General features: G+C 39.4%; 1 protein-coding gene and 1 long non-coding RNA gene across 3 annotated transcripts in view; one reads left to right on the top strand and one right to left on the bottom strand.

Moving 5' to 3' along the window:
- chst11 (carbohydrate (chondroitin 4) sulfotransferase 11) overlaps positions 1-21624 on the top strand; it is a 79003-nt gene that overhangs the window by 13987 nt on the left and 43392 nt on the right. The gene's annotated exons all lie outside the window — the stretch shown is intronic.
- On the bottom strand, positions 1991-3090 carry LOC107838668 (uncharacterized). The gene is made up of 3 exons (XR_001664745.1): positions 2964-3090; positions 2757-2827; positions 1991-2622 (listed from the first exon to the last, which is right to left on the bottom strand). It is a non-coding gene; the product is annotated as an uncharacterized LOC107838668 (long non-coding RNA).

The raw sequence follows: 21624 nt of genomic DNA, 5'->3' as shown, positions 1-21624 counted from the left end.
TGCATTGAGTTAGTTTCCTATACAGTTTTCACCAGCAGAGTGAAACCTTATCCTCCTGCTTTCAGAGCGACGTTGTGATTCAGTGTGAGATGAAACATGACATGACAGCAGAGAACAGAGGGACATTTCAGGCTCCACAGTGTGAGATGGAGCAGATTTGCTCCCACTGATCCAGGGAGATCCAGTGTGTGCAGATCTACCAGTTTTTTTTGTTTTGTTTTCTTTTATGACTCAACGGTTCTGCCGCTGGCAGCAACAGTCACTTATTATTTCTAATCCCTTGAAGGAAAATCACCATGATGCTGTACTTTGGGAGAATTGTAGTCACTGGTGATGACTGTTACTGACTGGTAAAACAGATTTTTTTGTGGTTGAGAAGCTCAATTTCATATTATTAAGACATTTAAAACACTATTTCCTAACTTAAACTATAAAAAAGGGCTTGTTATAACAGCATAAATTACTGTAGTAATGGCCTGGCCTGTTGACTTTTGTTTTTTTTTTTTTTGGCTGATTTTCACTTTTTAATGTGGCTAAGGCACATAAAGTAGGAAAATGTGATTTTTGATCAAGGTGATTGGCTGATCACCAATCTCAGCCAATCACACAAAAAAAATCGGCTCATACTATACATCTCTAATATTAGCTATACAGTTCTACAGTTATCTAATCTTAGCCATACTGTTCAGTTTAATTATAATATTGTATAATTTCCCTGTTTTACAAAGGCTGTCAGGAATATAAAGAAGAAAACAATATAGTTTTAATAAATTTACCCAGCACACACACACGAGCAACTGAAAATAATTTCATAACTGCTGCGACCTTCAGCAGTGAGACGTTTCCTTTGTTAAACATATTTAAATTGTCCTCCAGGGGAGAATTGATTCTAAAATTGAACTTAGACTCTATTAAGTTGCTCTTGAAGACCCCTGGATCTGGCTTCCAGGGGTGTGCCAATCTTTACAGACATTACATCAGCATCGACACACACAAACACACACACACACACACACTTTGTACACTCAGGTCACAAAGCTGATGTCTTACTCAGCGATGATAGGGTGCTCCTCTCTGATTCCAAAGGAACCGTCCTCAGCAGGATGTTTGCGCAGGAGTCTGGATTTAAACCCGGCACCATGTATTTATGCTTTATTATACTGGTGGCACTGGGACCATTGAGGAGTGTGTGTTTAGTGAGGTTTACTTCCCCTAAAACACTTGTTCCTGCCTCTGTTATTGGCTATTTGCCTTTTTCGAGAAAAGACTTAATCACCCAGCGAACTGCTCCGTCCTGACTCCACTCCGTCCTTCACTCTCGGTTTTGGTCTTTGTCTGGGGGACAAACACACAGCAGCACCACTGCTGTCCATCAGATGAAGTGTCTTGTAGAGTCTCTATGGTTGAGGCATGTTTGGTTGGCCTGGGAATCCTCCTCGGCCCTCCAGTGTAAACGCTCACCTCTCTCCCAGGACCTCCGGGGTCATGACCTCTTGTAGAAAACACAAGCAGGTTGGGTAGGCGGGGGACAGAAATGCCAGTTGGCTAATTTGAAAGCAATTAGGACTTTTTATAGTCAATGCTGTAGAACAATCTCTTTTTTGTCATTCATAAATGTTTGTTTATGGTGAAATCAACGTTAGCTGATATTACTAGCTGGGAATATGACGGTTTGAAGTTTCAAGCCCTGTTATAGTTTTTATGTTGAGATAAAAAAAAAGACACATAGATGCTGTTTTTTTAGTTGAGCTAGTATTCGGTTACAAAAGCACTGGAGGAACCTCCAACACCTTTAAATTATTTGGAGCCATTCTATGAGGGAGAATTTTGTATAAAACAGGAAAGAATGAGAGACAGAGTGACAGGAAATGTAAGAGAATGACTGACAGGCTAATGCAGCTGCTCACAAGGCTAAACCTAGCCTAGCATTTGCTTTGGAACTTATTCTTGCTGAAAGAATAGCTGAAAGGAAAGAACTGGATTTGGTAAGAAACAAAATCATTTAATGACGAGCCGGCCCATGCCAGCTCGTAATTGGAAATAAATCAAAACATTTTCAGAAAACCTAAAATATTCTGCTTCCATTTGCAATCCAAAAGAAAGGGAATCTGGAAAGGCATTAATTGGACTGTGTGACTGGCAGTGGAGTGAGATAGTGCGCGTTAAAAAGCAATGCCACCTGACAGTAGTCTTTCTTGCTGACTTTTAAACACTGATTAATGAATGTGAAATGCAGAATGCTCGTTAAGCCCAATGAGCCGGTTCGGTTTCAGAAGACAAGCTGGAGGTGGCTGATGCATTTCCTCTGGCGTGGTCGATCAGTGGAACAGAAGGGATTCGTGTTAAAAGGAGATTTTCATGCCTGCTGTTATACTTCATCTGAATGGTCCCGCTTGTTTAGTTTAGCTGCTGCTTGCTGACAGCTGTGAGAGAGGACCTGTGTTCAGTCCTGTGTCTCTGCACTCCCAGTGGGGTTAAGGTCACTTAGTGGCTGTGATGGATCTTTTCTGTCTCATCAGTCGAGTCTCTGGTCCTTTAAGGTATTGTAGCTCCAGACAGCAGCACAGCTAATCAGGCAGTTAGCTCTGCGGGTTGCTTGTTTTGTGTCTTTGTGAAGGGCCCCTGGGGTATTTTTGAACCATGGTGTGTCTATGTGTGTATGTGAGAGAAAGAGAGAGAGAAAACAATGGCAGCTCAGTTTACCTTGTCTTTTTTTCATCTTCTGTCTATAAAACTGCTGCAAAGTTAAAACTCACATTTCCCGTCTTGCCAAAAGGCGCCGCGCCTCCAGAGCGGTCAGCTGCAGACCTGACTGACCACGCTTTGTCTGTACAAACAAGGAACTTTTTAGATGGAAATACAACAAGGTATTCCGGGTGGAGGAAAGAAATGGGGGGGAAAGACTTTAAAAACAGCAAAATTCTCCAATCTGGAATTTCTAAAGGAAACTAGGAATTCCTCACCTCCTTTGGTCGGTGGTGGGAGAGTCAGCTGGAGCTAATGCAAGGAAAACAAGCAAAGTTGCAACAATTCAACTCCAGTATAAGAACCTGTAATATGAAGATTCAGTTTCTTAAGCGTCGATTTACAACAAAGGTCATATAAACTACAAAGGTCATATAAACTACAAAGGTCATATAAACTACAAAGGTCATATAAACTACAAAGGTCATATAAACTACAAAGGTCATATAAACTAAAGGCACAAAAATTGGTTCCAACTGTTGTATCTGGTTCTGGTGTTTGCTGACTGACCCATCAGTTTTATCTGAGGTCTGACCTTCCAGGTCTAACTCAGATTCTCACTGTAACCCAACAAAACAAGAGAGTAATGTGCTCCTTTCTGTTTCATTGAGGTGAATCCAACAGCAAATGAAGGAATTAAACTATTGAGAATAGTAATTATTAATAACTGGGAAACAAAAACTTGATAATATTGTAGATTTTGCTGTTTGAACTTTTTTTTGTGGACGGCAATTATAGTGAATTCACACTGTTTCCCAAAGGAACCGTACTATATGTGACCGGCATAATAATTTATTTTTAGCTTTTATTTTTAGAACAGGTTTTGCTTTGTGAAACTCTGACTGTATAAAATGTAAGAAATATTACAAAAACAAAATGTTCAAATATGCTTTTTTCAAAATGCATGACTTAAAGGTGTATTTTCTACAGAAAGAGTTAATTTGTCTCCGTAAAAACCCTCTACAGTATTTAGGGTTAGGCACTGATTCCTGCACACCTCTCTCTGACAGTTTGAGTCATTGTCTCTGAGCCCAGCTCATTTCCCGGCCTGTTATGTATCTGTGTGTGTTGTGAGAATGAATTCCGGATGTCCTGTTTGTGTAACCTTCGTGCTGCTGCTGTCTTCCTTCCCTGCTCTGCTGCTGAACCCCAGATCAAACATCCAAAACATCTGCTGTGTCCTACTGTGACTTTAATGGCCACAGTCAGTTCAGGACTATAACCCACAAATAAAATAAATATAAATGTCCAAGAAAGCCAGTGCCAAAAAATAAGCGTTTTGCTTTTATACACAAACTGGAGTGACTCGTGTGATGTGGAAAAAAAGTGTCTCCATTGCAGTTTTGCGAAATACACAAAGTTCGATAATGTTGAAAAGTCACCTCATCCCAGCACCAAAACATTTTGTCAAGCTTTGTCAAAGCTGGTGTGTTTCTATTAAGCAAAGTTATTTTTATAATTCCGATTTGCGTAATTTGAAATTACAAAAATAAATTGGCTTAATGGAAAAACGGCAATACAGAAAAGGCTAAAATTTTCCGATAAAAAATTTTGCAATAGGATGAGGTGGTTTGTTCAGCTGCATCGAAGTTGGTGTATTTCGCGAAACTGAAATGGAAACATCAGGACGATACTACTGGCATAAATGAGAAAGAAGACAAAAAAGCAGGAGGATGATGGTTTGTTTTTGTGTTTTTCAATGTGCAGCTGACTCCAGCCGAGCTCTCACAGCATCACAGTTTATAAAAAGTTGTGTGTCATTCCATGTTATGGATTCATTATTTGATGTTGAATCCATAGCGCTTGTGGAGTACCACTTCCCCACAACGCAGCTCAGGTAGTCTCTCCCAGGGAGGCGGGTCTTGTTGCTCCAATGCCTGAGTTCTCCTCTGATTGGTTGATGATGAGCGCTTAGCAACATGTCTGAAATATAAATATTACTCTTGTAACTGTTTACATTCATCGCTACCATGCTTTTTAATGACTTATCACGTGACGAAGCTTATACATGTGATTTTAATTTCATTTCTTGTTTAATTCAAACATCGTAATTTCAAAATTGTGCTTTTTAACACAATATCGACAGAATATCGACAAAGGCTTGCGGACTTTTCAAATGGAAACACAGCATGTGTTTTCTTGTGCATGAAGACGGAAATTTTGAAGAGGCCCTCATTACTGGGACTATTTTTACTTAAGTAACTAGCATAGCACTTTAAAACTAAAACTTTAACTAGCACTTTATCTAGTGCTGCACATTAAGCAAAGATTTGCACATCAATAACAATCGGCACAGCTGCTCGTCTTTGAGAAGTGAGGTGGTTGCCTGTGAGGGCAGGATAATTGTTACCTAAAATAAAGAAGGGCTGCCGGCTAGTAAAACTTAAACAAATATTTGTGTAGAATCTGTTAAGTGTGGAGGTGCTAAGCTGGAGTGACTCACCTGTATTTTCTATGACTTTTCCAGAGTGTTTGGACAAACACTTCCCCAGGGATCCAGACACCATTTATAGGTTCTGGAAGAGGCCATGGAAAAGTGGGGCTGGAGGGGAATTGTTTGGGGTGGTTATTGTTTCATAATGGTGCTTATGGTGTAAGGATAAAACATTAAATATTTGTATTTGGTAAAATGGATTTTATTTCTACAGATGGTAAATTGGTGAAGTCGCCTGTGAATTAAAGGTGGTTTGGTTCTTCACAGCTGAGACCATTTCAGGCTGCAGTTCTACTTTTGGTTTGTTCTTGATGCTGTTCTAGAGAAAAATGAAACTTTGGTGCTTCCATCTTACTCTACCTCGACCTTCATCAGCACTGTGACGGTATTTATGTATATCTAGTTTAATTTTGTCACATGACTGTAGTAACTGATATAGTTATAAATAATGTTAAAAGGAAATTCATTTCATGGGATGTCAGGTCCTGTCAAATCTTTGAAGGATGCCTGTTTCCTTTCATGCTTGTCTGTTCTGAATAGAGCATGTCTATTGGAATCAGCAGTGTGGAAATCAGGGTTCTATTGTGTTTCTTTTCTGTAATATGTCCACCTTGTTTTAATTTTCTTCATATCAAACTATCAACTAACCATCTGCGATTATGATACTGATCCTCTGTGACTAACCCCAAGTGGTTGAAAAATGATAAAGAACTTCGTTCATGGATAGTTCAATGTGCAGAGCTGCACTTGTTTGGTTTGCATAGCATGTGAGAGCAGCAACAGTCGCATAATTTTTCCACTTGTTCAAAGGAATCAGTGGCAGCCTTGTTTAGCTTCTGTGTGTTACAGTGTTAATGTATGAGAGGGTGATATTAGGGTGATATCAGAAGTGATGTATGTCACCATTGAAACAAATGCTTGCTCAGATGAGGCTAATAGCTCATATTTTGACATTTGTAAATATTGCCAGGAAGCTGATTTATGGGTCATTTAGTCGTAAATGTTCCTTTGCTGTGAACATTTAATAGGCAGCACATCACCCATCTCTGGTGCAGTTTGAATCCTTTCTCATCTTCTTTTTGCTGAGGGTCCCAGATTCTGTCCGTTGGTCTCTCAGCGTCACTCAGACACGTCTGGACTTTGGTTCAGGCAGCTGCTAAGGACGGTTCCATTGTTAGGGTGAGCTGGTGACCATCTGCATGAGCATCTGGACTTCATTACACAGGCGATGAAAGAGCTCGGCCTCAAGAACACATACAAACATGCACTGTTTGGCCCTGTGACCTGGAGTGACCTATGAAAGCAGATAACTAAGTCCTGCAAATGGGCAGACATGACTTAGTTACCTAGGTGATGGAAGACATTCCATCACCAAACACAGAACTCTTTCTACCAACACCAGACACTGTGACACATTTCCTCAGCTCGGACCAGCAAACAGGTTTATTCTAAGTGGGGAAAAAAAGACAAAGAAGTGAGCAAAGTGGCCCTCAGGTCATATTCCCTTCTACTTCTGCAATCCTGATAACTTCAACTCTGCGTCATCAGTGAACCGCTCCTGCCTGGGGGCATTAAGAGACACACTCGCTGGATGTCTCACAGCGGAGTCATAGCAGTGGACTTCAGCAAGGGAAATCTGCAGTCACCCCCGCTTTCTTCTCCCGTCTGAGAAACCCACATGTGTCTGGAGAACAGGAGTCTACTGTCTGTGGTTCTCCTTACCTAACGAAACCGTGTGCGACTGCAATGAGACTCTAAAATTAAACTGCATGCAGATGTGAAACGTGATGAGACACTGATGGGATAACACATGTGACTGTACTTACCAGACAGTCTTCATTTTCTGCTTTCGTTTGTTTAAAAAGGTGAAGGAAAATCTGTTCAAGAGATGGCCTGAGTGGACCTCACACCCTGAGCGAGTCGTGTTTAGCTGCAAACAAATACATTTGGAATCCAACTATTCTTCATTAAAAGTGTTCATGTTGTTAATAGACTTCTACCCAGGCTGTTGCATTTACGATAGGAAAAGTCCTTGTCAGGCGTCCCGCCTGAGCATCTGCCTGCCACGGAAACAGCAGCTCAACTCAGTCGGATTGCTAATGGATGTTTTGACTGCAACCCATCCGACTTATGTTCAGTCGTTTTCCCTGAGGCAAGGACTGAAATGTGCCAAATAGATCTAATCTTTCCCCCCCAAGTGTGCATGTGACTAGACTAATCCCTGTTAGGCACTAAACAGAAACAATGTTAACATGTGTTAGACTTCATGTTCCGCAGTGACATCTGGATAGTTTACAGGAAGAGAAGAAGATCTTTCTTGCTGAAAGAACTGTAGAACACCAGCAGATTTAAAGGCAACAACACAGTTTTCCAGTTTTACATGTCAGTTCATTGTGCAGAGGCAGAACATCAACTTAAACACGTAGAGGACAGGCTAAGTTCACACAGAGAGAATCTGGCCAGGATTCAAACTGAGTCTGAGGATCAGAGTCTGAGCATCACACACACATTAGCTCCTAAAAATGTCTTTAAACATAGATGATTTTTTTTTTTTTCCTGATGGAAGTCGACAAAACAACATACTAATAGTTTTAATGTGTGTTGTTTTCAGATCTGCACTTTATAGAATAACTCAAGTATAAGATGATATTTGGTTAGTTAGTCGATCAGCTGCAGCAGCTAGTCTACTTCAGCTCATAAGTGAACATGCTTAAAGCTCTTCTGGAAGACAATTACATTAATAAAATGATGTGTCAAAGTCTGTTTCAAAACTGTAACTTTTTAAAATTTTGATGCACATTGATACTGGCTTCCTCCCACAGTCCAAAATCTTGACTGTCAGGTTTATTGGGTTCTCTAAATTCTCCCTAGGTGTGTCGCCCAAAACGTTCGCTGGAGATGGGCACCAGCACCTCCAGACTCCGATAGGGACAAGGGTGTAAGAAAATGGATGGATGGATGAAATCTCCTGGGTGCATTATACATTATTATCTCTACTAGCGATGCACTGATTCAACATCAATATCCGCATAGGTCCCAATATTGAAAAAAAATTCTAGATTGGGTATCGATGACAATGTTCCCAATCCATAAGGCAGATCTATTCATTCTAATTCTATGCTTTGTTCTCTGAGCGACATCATGCTTCATTATTTATTTTATATTATACTTGAAATTCTTAATTGGACTTTCTGAACCTTTTTAACCAAAGTAGTCAAGCTGTTGAGGTTTTCAGTTTCTTTATTATTTATTTTACATTGGCTGTTCTACTCCTGACTGCTCTGACTGAACAAATGAACATTGTTTTTACATGTTTAACCAAATTTGTGAACCTGTTGGTGTATTTCAGTGTTGTGTACTGATGCAGAGTTAACAAATGAATCTGTAATTCCTCCACCAACGCTGGTGGAGGAACATTTAGAAGCTCCTGCTCTGTAAACAGAACCACTGGGATGGTTTCCATGTCTCCACTTCTATGGATTTTGAACATGGTCATACTTCAGCTGGTGACACATTTTCTTGACATTTCATGGCTCTGTGGTATTTACATAAAAATATATAGCATGATGCAATTGCTTTTACTTACAAATGAAAGGATTCCCTCTGCTGCTAATGTAATAGAATAAAGCGGTGCAGCAGTAAATCAAAGGACAGATTAATTATCCTCGATTTCCTTAATTTTGGGAGATTGGGCCTTAAAGGCCTAAAACTCAACCACTGTCCTCTATTGCTATGCTGTGTGAGAGGGTTGACTGACAGACCGGCCCACCAGGTCATGTCTGCCTGTTTGCAGTTAACAATAGTCACCCCACAGTTACCAACTCAGCAACTTTCCTAATATATTTAGCAATATTTCCGACAAAAAGAATCAGCCCGCCTGCCAAATTGGAAATGGCAGGTCAGCCGTCTTAAAGATCGATAACCAGTCATCAGCCAGAAGACTGAAATCGGTGCATCCCTAGTAGAATATGTTGATTTTTAACAGCTGTAAATGATTTATAAACATTAAATGTATTTTTTTTTATTTTGGTGCTACATTTAAATGAAAAACTACGTGCTAGATTTCATAGAAGTTATTTTACAATTAAAAACACATCTTTTTCAGCTCACATTGGTGTTTGAAAATGTTCTCTCCAAATTATCCTTAGCTACAGTGTGTGTGATGTTGTGCTTGATTGTTTGTCCTGTGTGTTTCTGTGTTGTCCTGTTATAGATTATAACCCGACTTGGATGCATTAAAGAACAGAGTGCTGTACGATTTTTAGAAGAGCTAATGGAACAATTTTCTTTTGTTCATGGAAGAACTCTAAGACTAAGTCATGATATTGATCAAGGCTGGAAAAAAAAATCTTTTTAGCTTTCTAATACTCTGGAAGATCAATGTCTGCACAAACTGCTCAGGCTGTTTTAATGTGATGGAGACAAACAGATGCTCCTGGTTGCATGATAAGTAATGAAAGACTTACTCTGTCTTCCTTAGAGAGCCTAAAGACATCAGGCTGCTGATGAATGAGTTTTGGTCGGAATCTTGTGACTTCTCCAACATCCGTTAAAAAGGCATGGCATGACTGAGTTCCATTAACACCAGCAGTCCAGTCGTTTCTAAAGACTTGATGCTACCGCACCATTAAACAAATTTAAATGAGTTCGAGTTTACTATGACGGACTATTCTTTATTGTGTAGAGCCATTTCAGTCAACCTATAATAAATCTGGTATGAATGCTTTCCAGACACATTCTTGACTTGGACTTGAGCATATTAGTCGAAGTAAAAGATAAAAATTCTTGACATTTGCCACCAAATTAAGAATTGGAAGTATCTTTTTTTTATCATGTTGCTTCCTTTTTCCCCCATATATCCCTTTTCCATCATTTTTCCATCTGGCATTAGAGGAGTTTCCCCAGCTTTGGTTGTGTTGCCAGCATGGCTGGTTTGGCTCGTAGGCCCGGTGGTTCTGCTGCAGCATGGCATTACAGAGCCTGCTCAGCTGGCCACACAGATGGATTCTCAAAGAGTCCTCTCATGGTCCTAAAGCGAGGTCAAAGCGGACATGTTGGCAGTGCCAAGCAAACAAAACTTTCCATATTTTCCTGGCTCAGCAGAAAGCAGTCGTCCCTGTGCTCTCATGCACAGGACTCTCTGCAAACCATAGAGACGGAGCTGCTCAGTGATTTGATGAGCCTGTGCAGATGACTTCATTTTCTCAGACAGCAGGCTTATTCCATGTGAGCAAACTTCATGTGTATTCTGTCATTTTCATTGTTTTATGTACAAGCAAAGAAATAAACAGCTGGGTAAGAAGAATTACCTAGTGTAATACTGACACTGCAGTTGCTTTACCAGGACACTAGTTAGGATGGTCTCTACAGGGCCTGGTTCTTAACTAGTTCTATAGAACTGGTTTAGTTTTCCACAGCTGCTTGGCTCCATGCCACTAAGTGACTAAGGGTGGAAATTCACACATTAAAGTCCTTTGGTCCTCTTATTTCTTCCGCACCTTAAGCAGACTTTATCTTTTTTGTTTGGTGCTGTTTGCCTTCATATTGTGCTTTCTTTGAAAGCAGACTGTAATTTGTAAGCAAAGCAATGTGGGTGACAGCCATTGCTGAATGCTGAATGTTGAATGATCCCTGACTCACAACATGCTGGCAGCAGTATCATAGAGCAGGATACAGAAGATCAGGTATGACATGAGTCCAATCAGCACATGCAGCTCTAAAATGAACAAGTCCATATATTTCTTGTCGTTAGTTCACATCAAGTCCGATCTATATTCACATCCAAGCCGAATTGTACCATCATTTGTTCGAACATGAACCGGGGCATCCTCAAAGTGGATCTGGGTCTGGTTGTTTGGTTTGCTTGAGTGTATTCACAGCTGTACAAAACGTCCAGACCAAAGGGGGAAACGAACGCTGGTTCATGTCAGGTGTGAATACACCCTAAAAATCTGTTTTTCAGTAAATGTTTGATTGAGTTGTTGTATTTATCTCCTGTAGTTTCTGTTCTCTTCACCACGTCGTTCTCCCATTTAAAACTTTGCAAAAGCTGGGCATCGGAAGTTGACCAAACTCTGATTGGAGAAGCCCTGGGTCTGAACCACAAGTGTGTTTCATGTATTCATCATTATTCATCTGGGGGGAAAAGCATTTTACCGCATTATTCCAAAGCATGCTGCAATAACCAGCTCTGCACCACCCACCTAGTGATGGAGCAGAAAAGCTGTTGCAGCCTGTGCTGTAGAGAAGCACTTCATTCCTAATCTGTACTTTGAGTAAATATTCAGCTTCAGCATTTATATTGGATTCAAATTGTGTCTGGGAACCACAGTGGGAAAAGGGATTAAGATGTTCATAAAATAGCAATATACCTCTGCAGCATAATCGCATTCCTGGCTGTCACACTGAAGCCTCTTCAGACTCAGCTGGAAGAATCCTACATTATTCCTCTGTATGGTTTCTACAGAGGCCTGCAAAGGTATTTTTCATAGATGGCAACAACAAGCACCATTTTATTGGAATCTTATGAGATAGATAGATAGATAGATAGATAGATAGATAGATAGACAGACAGACAGACAGACAGACAGACAGACAGACAGACAGACAGACAGACAGACGTTATTCACTTGTGTCACAGCAGAAAAATAAAATTAAAATAAAGAATTCACAATGACAATCAAATCACAATTTAAAAGAAACTATAAAACAACTAAGCTGTATGACATGTATAAAAATAGTTCTTTAAAAAGAAGCTGTGATATTTCATCTAGTGAAATAATGCATAAGAAATAACCTGAATGATGTGAAATCATTGGCATCGTTTTGAAAAGCCACTTGTCTCTACTTTAATGTGGGACTAATTACAGCTGTTCTCTGAAGGCCGGTGAGGTTCGGAATACCTCCCACATTGTAATACACACCAGCTTTTAGTTTTAATAGGGTTAGAAGACATGATACCATCAGAAAATAATGCTCCCACATCACCTTCCTACGTAGATAACATTGTAGCTTCTGATGAAACAAACCAGAAAGAGAAATTCGTGCAGATAAACAGCACAGCTCCCACACATTGTTTTCGCTCCACCTCTGCTTCAGAATCAACATAATTGGCATAGAAATATTACAAAAATGACACTTCACTTAATAACCATTAACTGATGTTATATTCCCATTTTCTTATCTGAGAAAATGAGATGATTGAAACTGAAAGTTAAACTTCTTAGTTCCCCACGACACGGGAATGTTGTTTTTTTTTCTAAAATGTATTATTAGTTTAAAGAAATAATCAAATCCACATGTGACTGAAACACAGAAAACACTATTTTTACTCCCCCAGACCTGGAAGTGGAGCTAATCAAGGAGTGTGTGACGTGTGTGTGTGAAGCCTCCACATGAGGTTAGCAGTAAACACAAGAAAATAAGAATAATGAACACTGTCCTCATGAATACACAAAGACAATAGTTTGACTGTAGAATCAGTTTCTTAAAAAAAACAAAACTGCTCTACTAAAACACTGTCTCCATGTGGATGTGGGTCAAAAAATGTTAAAAACTTTTCCATTTTAGAAAAAAAAAATTTCCTTTGTGAAGGAGACTTTACTGTTGACATTTAAATCTCACATGGTAAGTTGATTTTATAGATAAATTAATACATTATAGTGATGTCACAAAAAAAGTAATGAAACCAGATCAGGACGCAATAGAACACAACTCCTTCCAAATAATCTATTTTTATCTTTCTTGCTTTAAAAGCAACAGCTTACATTAAAGAAATGACAGGAATCACAAATTTTGTCTGTTCAAAATGACAAATTTTTAAAAATGTCATTATGCATGACAAAGAGAAACGGTGACAACAGAGAACTTTAGAGAACTTTAATACTCAGACAGTAATCTGAAAACAGAGGAACACACCACTCAGGTGGTCTTTGTCTAATCTGACTTAGATTTTGAAAAGAAGAATGGACAACAGATTTAGTGTCTGGCCAGTAGAGATGGACACTAAAAGACTTGCAGCTGTTTACTGCAGTGAAAGGAGGGTTAAGGTGGAAGTAGCCTGAATACAAATGCAAGCAAACTGCTCTGGAGTTTGTGTTTGTGGTATAAAGTTTAAGGTGTGTGCACAGCACTGTGGATTTTAGGTCAAATTTGTACAACTTATAATTTGTGAACACAGGTTGCTTTTTCTTTGTTTAGCTGAAAAAGCATTGTCAGCTCATGTGGGCCTTTTCATGTGGAAAGCAACCCGGCTTGGAAACAGAGAATTTGGATCACGTTTGGTTAACAACCTGATGAAGTGGCGGACCTTTCCTCCTCTGTCTGCTCGCCGCTGGCTCCTCCTGTTTCTATTCCCCTTCTTCTCTGCGCTTTGATCTCTTTTCTTTCCTTCCGTTGCATCCTTGTCCCTCCTCTGCTCCCATCAGTTTGTCGCCAAGGTGCTTTCACCGTGCTGCCCAGAAGAAGCTGCAAGTAATCAGTCACTCAGCGCCTGTGGGTGACTATCCGTACCCTCTCTATGCGTATGTAGGAGGACTGCATGCACCTGAAGGTTATGTATCCGTTAGCCTCATGAATCATCACTGATGGTGATTAGGGAATATTTATGATGTCTGGCTCAGCACCTGGTGCTGGCTAATAGAACTGGTGAGGGGATGAGGGGGGATGTCAAGTGCAGAGAATGACAAAGAGTAACAGCAGAGGAAGTGGGGTAACAAATGCAGATGCTTCCACACCTTCCTCCTTTATGACCAGATTGCTCTTCAGGTGGGATAGGGTTGCCATGGCGAAGGGGGAGTCGGGCCTTGGAGAAGAGCAGTGCGATGTCCCTGTTGGTTCTGGGCGAGGGTGTGTGTGTGTGTGTGTGTGTGTGTGTGTGTGTGTGTGTGTGTGTGTGTGTGTTGGGTGGGAGATGGGGGGCCTCTGAACAGAGTGTAGCAGACATGTGACTTCTGACGGAGAGTGCGTCTGTAGGAATCTATTCACGCTCTGTGTTTTCTGTGTGGGAGTTGCTCACATCATCTGCTCACATCGGAAATGTGAGCAGATGAAGAAGAGATGATGTCCAGAGTGAGAAACTCTTTCTGTTTCCAGACCTTGTTTACTCTGTGCAGTCAGGTAAAAACCAGCAGGGTGACGTTTCAGCGACACTGAGTTGGAGACTTGTTTGTTCCAGACTCAGAGTACTTTTTTTTTTCTTTGCTGTTTCCCAATATGGTTTTTATTGGAGTTTGTTGACTCCAGCATGTATAATTTCCTCCACTCATACAGAATGGTATGATCTTTACCTGCAGTTCAAAGCTATGTAAATATGAAACCTGGAGCTGCACAGCCATGACTCCACATTAATGGTCTGATTTTTATTTTATTTTTTTTTTTCTCACTGATATGGATTTCTTTAAAATTTAACCCATTTTGTAAAGTTAATTTTTTTCTGGGGACTGTAACACTGAAAAGGTGTAAAAACTTTTTTGCAACTTCAACCAAAATCCCAAAGTTGCAGGTACTCAGGAGACACGTTATTATTCCCATGTAAATTCATGTCTTTTTACCTTTTCAGCAAGAAGTTAAGATGCAATATTTTCATGAAACAAAAGTCACAACATGTTTACAGCATGTTGTGACTTTTTTTTTAGTAATATAGTTTACTGATCTTTTGGGTAAATTATTTCTGTTTTGTTGGTCTAGAAAATCATTTAGTCTGTTACCAGCACCAAGAACAAAAAACCTCTCTGTAAAATGTTTCTTGTGGTACTGCTATGACATTTAAAAGAAAACAAAAGGAAACACAGGGAGCAAAAGAAAAAATATTCTGACTAGAGCAACAAAACAAATCTGACTTCAATCTCAGAACTCTGACATTTTCGAAATAAAGCAGAATTGTGAAAGTTCAAAGTTATTAATTTCTTTTCTTCAATTTTTTAAGTGGTCATAATCTTTTTCTAAAGCCTAAACTTTTCCATGAAAAAAATAGTTAATTTTTTTTATTTAAGACCTCATCCTAAGGAATTACAAAAGTGTCCACCAGAGGGCCAAATGTGTACCATTTGACCTGCAGTCAGGGCCAGTCAAAGCAACAAATGGGACTTGGGCCACCAGCGGTTCAGGACCCCCTGACTTAGAAAGTAGGAAAAATACTACTTACTAAATACTATGCAAATATTTTTTGCATTAAAAACTCTTTCAACCATTAATTACCATCTCTGTATAAAGAACCTAAAAGTACATGTGGTTTTATTTGGAGTTGAAAATGAGTTGGTTCTCAGTTCTAATGTCCTCAATGAAGAGGAAGGTCATATTTTTCACGTCTGACCTGCTGATCACCTGTAATCGCTGATCGCTGCAAAATTTCATATTTGGATCTTTGATTGATGTATTGCTACTCAATATTTTTAGAATTTATCATTCTTATGAGCAACAATATTTTAGACATTTCTACGGTCTAGTTCAAACTGATTTAAGAGCTTATTATTGTAGCTTATTACTAGTCCAACTTTATCTTTTTATTTTAAGATAATATTCGGTCGGCCAGTTTCCCATTGATCAGCTCTGACTGTTTTCTGGTCAGATATTTAATAATGTGAACTTTCTGTCTTCTTATTAAACTGAAAGCATCACATGTTTACAGCATGTATTTTTATGGACTTTCATGGGTCAACAAGTGAAAAATCAGAATCTGCAGATCAGACTTGAAGAAACCAGAATATCTAACAGAGTAATACAGCATAATACATGAAGAATAAATTAAAAATGTATGTATTATTAAAAATTTTATTGACTTTTTTATTGACTTGCTTACTTACTATCACTGACACCAGGCAGCAGGATCTCTAAGACCCATTTTGGGTCTCCTCTCCCTCTCAGGACAACATAATGCATCACATCCATTCTTTCTCAATGCTTGTGGACACAAGCATGGTGTCCACCCTAATCCTCTTCTCTGTCATACTGTTAATTACTCCACTCACATTAATCCCAGAAGTCACTTTGGACCAAACACCTGCATAAATAAGTGAAGAAATGAATAATGAACAAATAAATTCTCTGGCAACTGTTTTGTTTTCCTTCAGTGGAATTTTGATGACTTCCCTTTACATTCAGTCTTGACTCATTACGTTTCTGGTAAATGGATTTTTGACTGCATTCTGCCTTCATAAGCTGCACTCCATCATCAAAGCTGCTCAGTCGTTTATGGGCTTAAATGAACTGTATGAATGTCTTCGACAGAGCCGGAGTCACAGAATGATCTGTCTTTCCAGGAACCATGTTTCCTCCCACGCAGCTCAGCTCGTATCACCGGACCTCACCTCTCACTCCAACAGTCCAGAGGAACACCAGTCCAATATCAATACCTGTGTCTGTGCTGATATTGAAAAAGATTCAATTGAACTTTTTTTTTTTAAATTCAGCATCAGATTCTATATTGTGACAATGTGTCCAATCCATAAGGGCAGATGTATTCAGTCTAATTTTATGCTCTGAGCGACGTTAGGTTGTATTATTTATTATTTATTTTACATTAGATTTAGAATTCATTTTCTCAACCGTTTGAAAGAAGACTTGTTGCAGTTTATTTTTACCTTTCACCAAGCTTGTGAAGCTGCTGGTGTTTTTAAGGGTGCTGTACTGGTACAGAGTTAGTATAATTCAGTACATTTATGTTTGTGTTTTAAAAAAGTCAATTCAGCTGTTTTTCTGTATCAGATTGGAATTGACCAATTTCGGTATTGGAAGTTTAAAAAAAAGTGGATCGGTGCATCCCTGTAAACTACATGCAGAAAAAAAACCTCATTCTTAAACAGTCCCATACAAGATCCTGATGAAGCCACTGAACTCCATGTGTTTTGCCTGGTGAATGGCTCGTAGTGGAATTGTCATCTCATAACAAAGGTGAAAAACTTCCCTGCTGTCACTATTTTTTTAAATCTTGAAAACCAGCTGGCTCTGATTCAGGTCTCACCTACTGATTCTACTCGGTGCCTTACAGTGTCTGAGGATCTCAGTCCTTTCAACAACGCATCGCTCTCGAAGTGCGTCTTTATTTAACACTATATATCTTCTCTCAAATTCTGACATGCTTGAGTCTGACACATGTTCCTGTCTGGCTGTGAAGCTGAATCGATTTCCCACACGTCTCCCTGCCAAGTCACCTCAGCTTCAGAGGCGACTCGCAGAAGACAGATGTTTTCTCCGGTCCCTGCTCCGTGTCTCGCAGCTCATTGGCTCACGCGCCATAACTCACAAACACTCACACTTTGGGGAAGGAAAAAGGGGCTGTCCTCTTCTCTGCTGTCTATTTTAGGATGAATTTCACGCAGACTATAATTTTAAAGTGCAGAACTGAAGCCAGCGTTAAAGGTTCCTGAGTGCACCAAGAAAGGAGCCTCACACAGCAACACACGCCTGTTCAGAATGGCTTTCAGCAGCAACAGTCTCTAGAGGAACACAAACAAATCTACACTTCACCTTCTTTATCACGTCTACATGTGGAGCTCTGGCGTCTTGTTGTAGACATTAGGCTGCATGGAAACAGAAAAGCAACAGGCAGGCCGTTTGAAGCCTTTTAGGGTTTTGGCTGTAAAAGTTTAACAGGGTGTTATTTGCGTTGCTGCTGGTGCCTTTATTGAGAATTGATTGGCCTTCAACATCTCTATCAGGGTTCCTAACTGTGTTTAGAAGTCTGGAAAACTAGCACAAACTTTACTCTGTTTGGTTTGATGTGCACAAAGAGAGAGAGAGGAAAACTATGGAAAATGATTCCTGACTAAAAAGCTGAGATCGGAATTCTTTTCTTTTTTAAATGTAGTGGTTTTATGTTGATTTTTAATTAAAACACACTTTTTCCTTTCATTTAACAACCTGGGCGCTAGTAAAACCCACTGATCAGTTTTACTTGCCCTCATTTGAAGCTTATGTAAGACTTGCTCCATAGCTTTATGAGCTGTAAAACCTCTTAGACCATTTTCTTATTACACTCCAACAGAATAAATTAAATATCACAAGGTGTCCTTTTATGAACTCCTATTTCATGTAAGATAGTCTAATCTGGGATCTGATAAGTCTAAATAGAAAAAAATGAAATAGCACCTGTCTAAATTAATAAAGATACCAGAACTTCTAAACAAACAAACTAAAATGAATTAGACCTTAACTTCTTAGTCTGAAGCCGACTTTGGATGATTCAACATAAAAAGGTAAATTATTTCTACTCAACTATCCAGGATGTTTTAAAAGCTTTTGAAAATAATCAATCAGTGGAAAAGGATTAATATTCAAATGTATAGAAATCCTCTTGTATTGAACCATTACTTGGTTGTTAATGGTTTGTGCTTGTACAGCACTTTTATCAAATCCAGAGGACCCCACAGCGCTTCACACTACATTTCAGTCATTCACACACACATTCACATGCTGATAGTGGCAGGCTACTGGACAGCAGAACCGTGGCATTAGTAGTGGACAGCAGAGTTCTGCTGCCACTGATGCAGTAAGTGCTTAGAAGTGGTTCTGCTCTCAAAGTGAGGTGAAGTCTGGGAAACATTTCATACATCAGGGTCAGAAAGAAGCTGCATCTGTACAGACTAACACTCTGCTGGAAGGAAAGGGATGAAAGCCAAAAATCTGGTGAAAACTGACATTCTTTTCATCTGAGGAAAAGGGCTTACTTCCAGATCAGACCAAGATCACTGGCATGAGTAAAGCTGGTAGTTAATTATGGGCCTCGCATGGTGAGGGCCCAGTGAGCTGTCCAGATGTTTTAGGTCCTCAGTGATGAGCTGCCCTCTGAGTGTAGACTTTACCATGTAGACTTTCCAGCCTGCAGCTTTACGCAAAGATGGCACCTGTACTGTGTTCAGGTAGGAGTCAGAGCAAGTGGACAAACTTCTGAGTTACTGGTTGCCTAGCAGGAGAAAATCCTTGATGATGTCATGTCAGATGATGATAACGATGAGATGTTGAGACGAAGGGCTAGGTATTGTCTAGGCTGAGTGATAGCTGAAATTTCTGTGTTCTATCATTTCCCTTCATCATCTTGCAGTAGGGTCCAAGTCTGTCCCGTTAAGCACAGAACCGCCAGAGTCATTAGAGCCCTGCTGGAAAATGAAATCAGCATCTCCATGAAGCTTGTGAGCAGAATAAAGCATGGAATGCCTGAGAATGTCCTGGTAGAAAACTGCATTGACTGTCATCAGACAGGATGTGGCCCAGAAGGTCAGAGATAATCGTTATGAAGAAGAAGAGTTGAGACTTTGATCTTTTGCTTCAAGTTTTTCAGCCTATTTTCTATATGAAGAAAAAAATCTACTCTACCATCTGTCACTTGGTCTGTAAATTTAATGTGAGCAAAGTATTTTCTTTGCACTTCTAGACAGAAGAAAGCTGTTTTTAAAGTTGTCACACAGCCATTTAATGAGCAGAGCTGTTGTAAGCGAACAATCTCAGAAGCATAATGAGGAGGGAATATAGAGGGAGCCAAAAACGGAATAGGTTCAGTTTATTTGCAGGCATAATGAGGAATTGATTTCCCTAAATGCACATGGGGATGAAAACCTATATTTATGTCTTTCTATCTTCAGAAGGACTTTCCATTGTCTTCCATTCATTCTTCATTCATTGATATAGCCTAGCCCTGACCCTTAACCTGACCATGTCTAGCCCTAACCCTAGCATAACCCTATTAATACTGTAGTTCTAAACCTAACCACTAACCCAAACAGCACTTCTTCTTATGGGGCTCTGGGGTTTGGGCCCCAAAAAGAGCAATCAGTGTTCACAATGTTATTTAGGCATTTGTTAGGAAAAAAGGCCTTTCACTGAATCAAAAACAAACACTTTAGTAAGCCATAACCCATAAATAGCACTCCTTCTCATGGAGCCCTGGCTCTGGGCCCCATAAGGAGCAGCGGGTCCTTACAACATAATATTTGTTGAAAAAAATGGGCCTTAGAAGGTGAGAAATGCTGAAATACACAACATGCATTTGCATCCTTATCGGCTCCTGATCCTGCACTTGATGATAAAAGACTCTTAATGATCGTTAGTCACGCACACACCAATAGAAATAGAATTCCACCTAAGCACCGTCCAAGCTCATAGACAAACTGAAATTTATTGAACCTCTCGGTTCACGCCACTGTAACCAGATGCCGCACACCCACTCATTTTGAGGCTATTTTCAACTTCACACGCACACCGAATCATACGAGGCCCTACACATTAATTATCCGACATCACACTGAGTTTAGAGCTGGCTCCTCAGCTGTGCACAGTCATTTAGACATCCTTGCACAGAAAAGCGCAACCCGATCTGTTTTTATCTGTTTACAAACACATAACAACTTCAAAGTTGTTCATTGGGGTTTCAGCAACTAAAGCAGAAGAAGAGGGAAGTGGCCAGAGGAAAGTCGTGAGAATTCCTGGAGCGGATACCGCACACAATGAAGGAGTTCCTCTGCTTAGGAGAGACTAGAATCAAAATGTTAGGCCAACGTTAAAAAGTCAATCTCCCAAAGTGTATTTGAACATCATTTTTCATTCAGGTTCATTTGTGACTTAAAAAATATAGAAAAATTCTAAAAAAAAAAATCTCAAAATAAATCAAATAGAAATACAGAGCTCCATAACTGACTAAACTCTGCAGTCATATAATCATATGATACTTGCTAACATTGTAGTGTTACAATAGAAATAAAATAGAAATAAAATAAAATGAAAATAAATATTTTAAAATGTTTACTGATTAAAACTAAAATAGCAAAACATAAATATGGAGTAAGTACTTAAACCGAGAGACAAACTAAGCGGTGGCATCTTTGGCTTGCTTTTTATTTATTTTTATTTATTTTTATTTATTTTTTTTTATCAGTGTGGTTTGGAATACTAACAGTTAGTGGTGGGACGACATTCAGTTTTTATTTGAGTTCTTTGAAAGGCACAATTAATGACATTTTAATTGAAAACATATATCGACCAAATAAGCAACATTCTCTACTCAAAAATAATTTTCACAGCTAAATTATTGAATACATATTAGCTCAACAACAATGACATTTATTGTTTTTAATTTGTTATTTAGGTTATTCAACCTCCAGAATGTTCTAGTCATTCAGCTTTCCACAACTTGAACATATTGATATTCTTGGCAAAGAAAAGCAGCTTTGTCGTCCATCACTGTTATTTGCGGATGTCGCTGGTGTGTCAGACTTACAAGTGACGCACAAATTCAAAGGTTTCTCTTTTAACTTTTGTATGAAAAAAAAATTGCATTTAATTTTGTTAAAATTGTTGATGTTTTATAGTCAATCAAAACTAAAATCCCAGCCTGACTAACAATATAACCCACTAAAACCTAACCAGTGTTGGTCAGCAAACAGGAGCACTGTCTGAGTCAAATGGTATGGACACACACACACACACACACACACACACACACACACACACACACA

Source organism: Poecilia formosa, unplaced genomic scaffold, assembly GCF_000485575.1.
Source record: "Poecilia formosa unplaced genomic scaffold, Poecilia_formosa-5.1.2 Scaffold292, whole genome shotgun sequence".
Taxonomy (NCBI): Eukaryota; Metazoa; Chordata; class Actinopteri; order Cyprinodontiformes; family Poeciliidae; genus Poecilia; species Poecilia formosa.
This window is presented reverse-complemented; position numbering and strand designations above follow the sequence as displayed.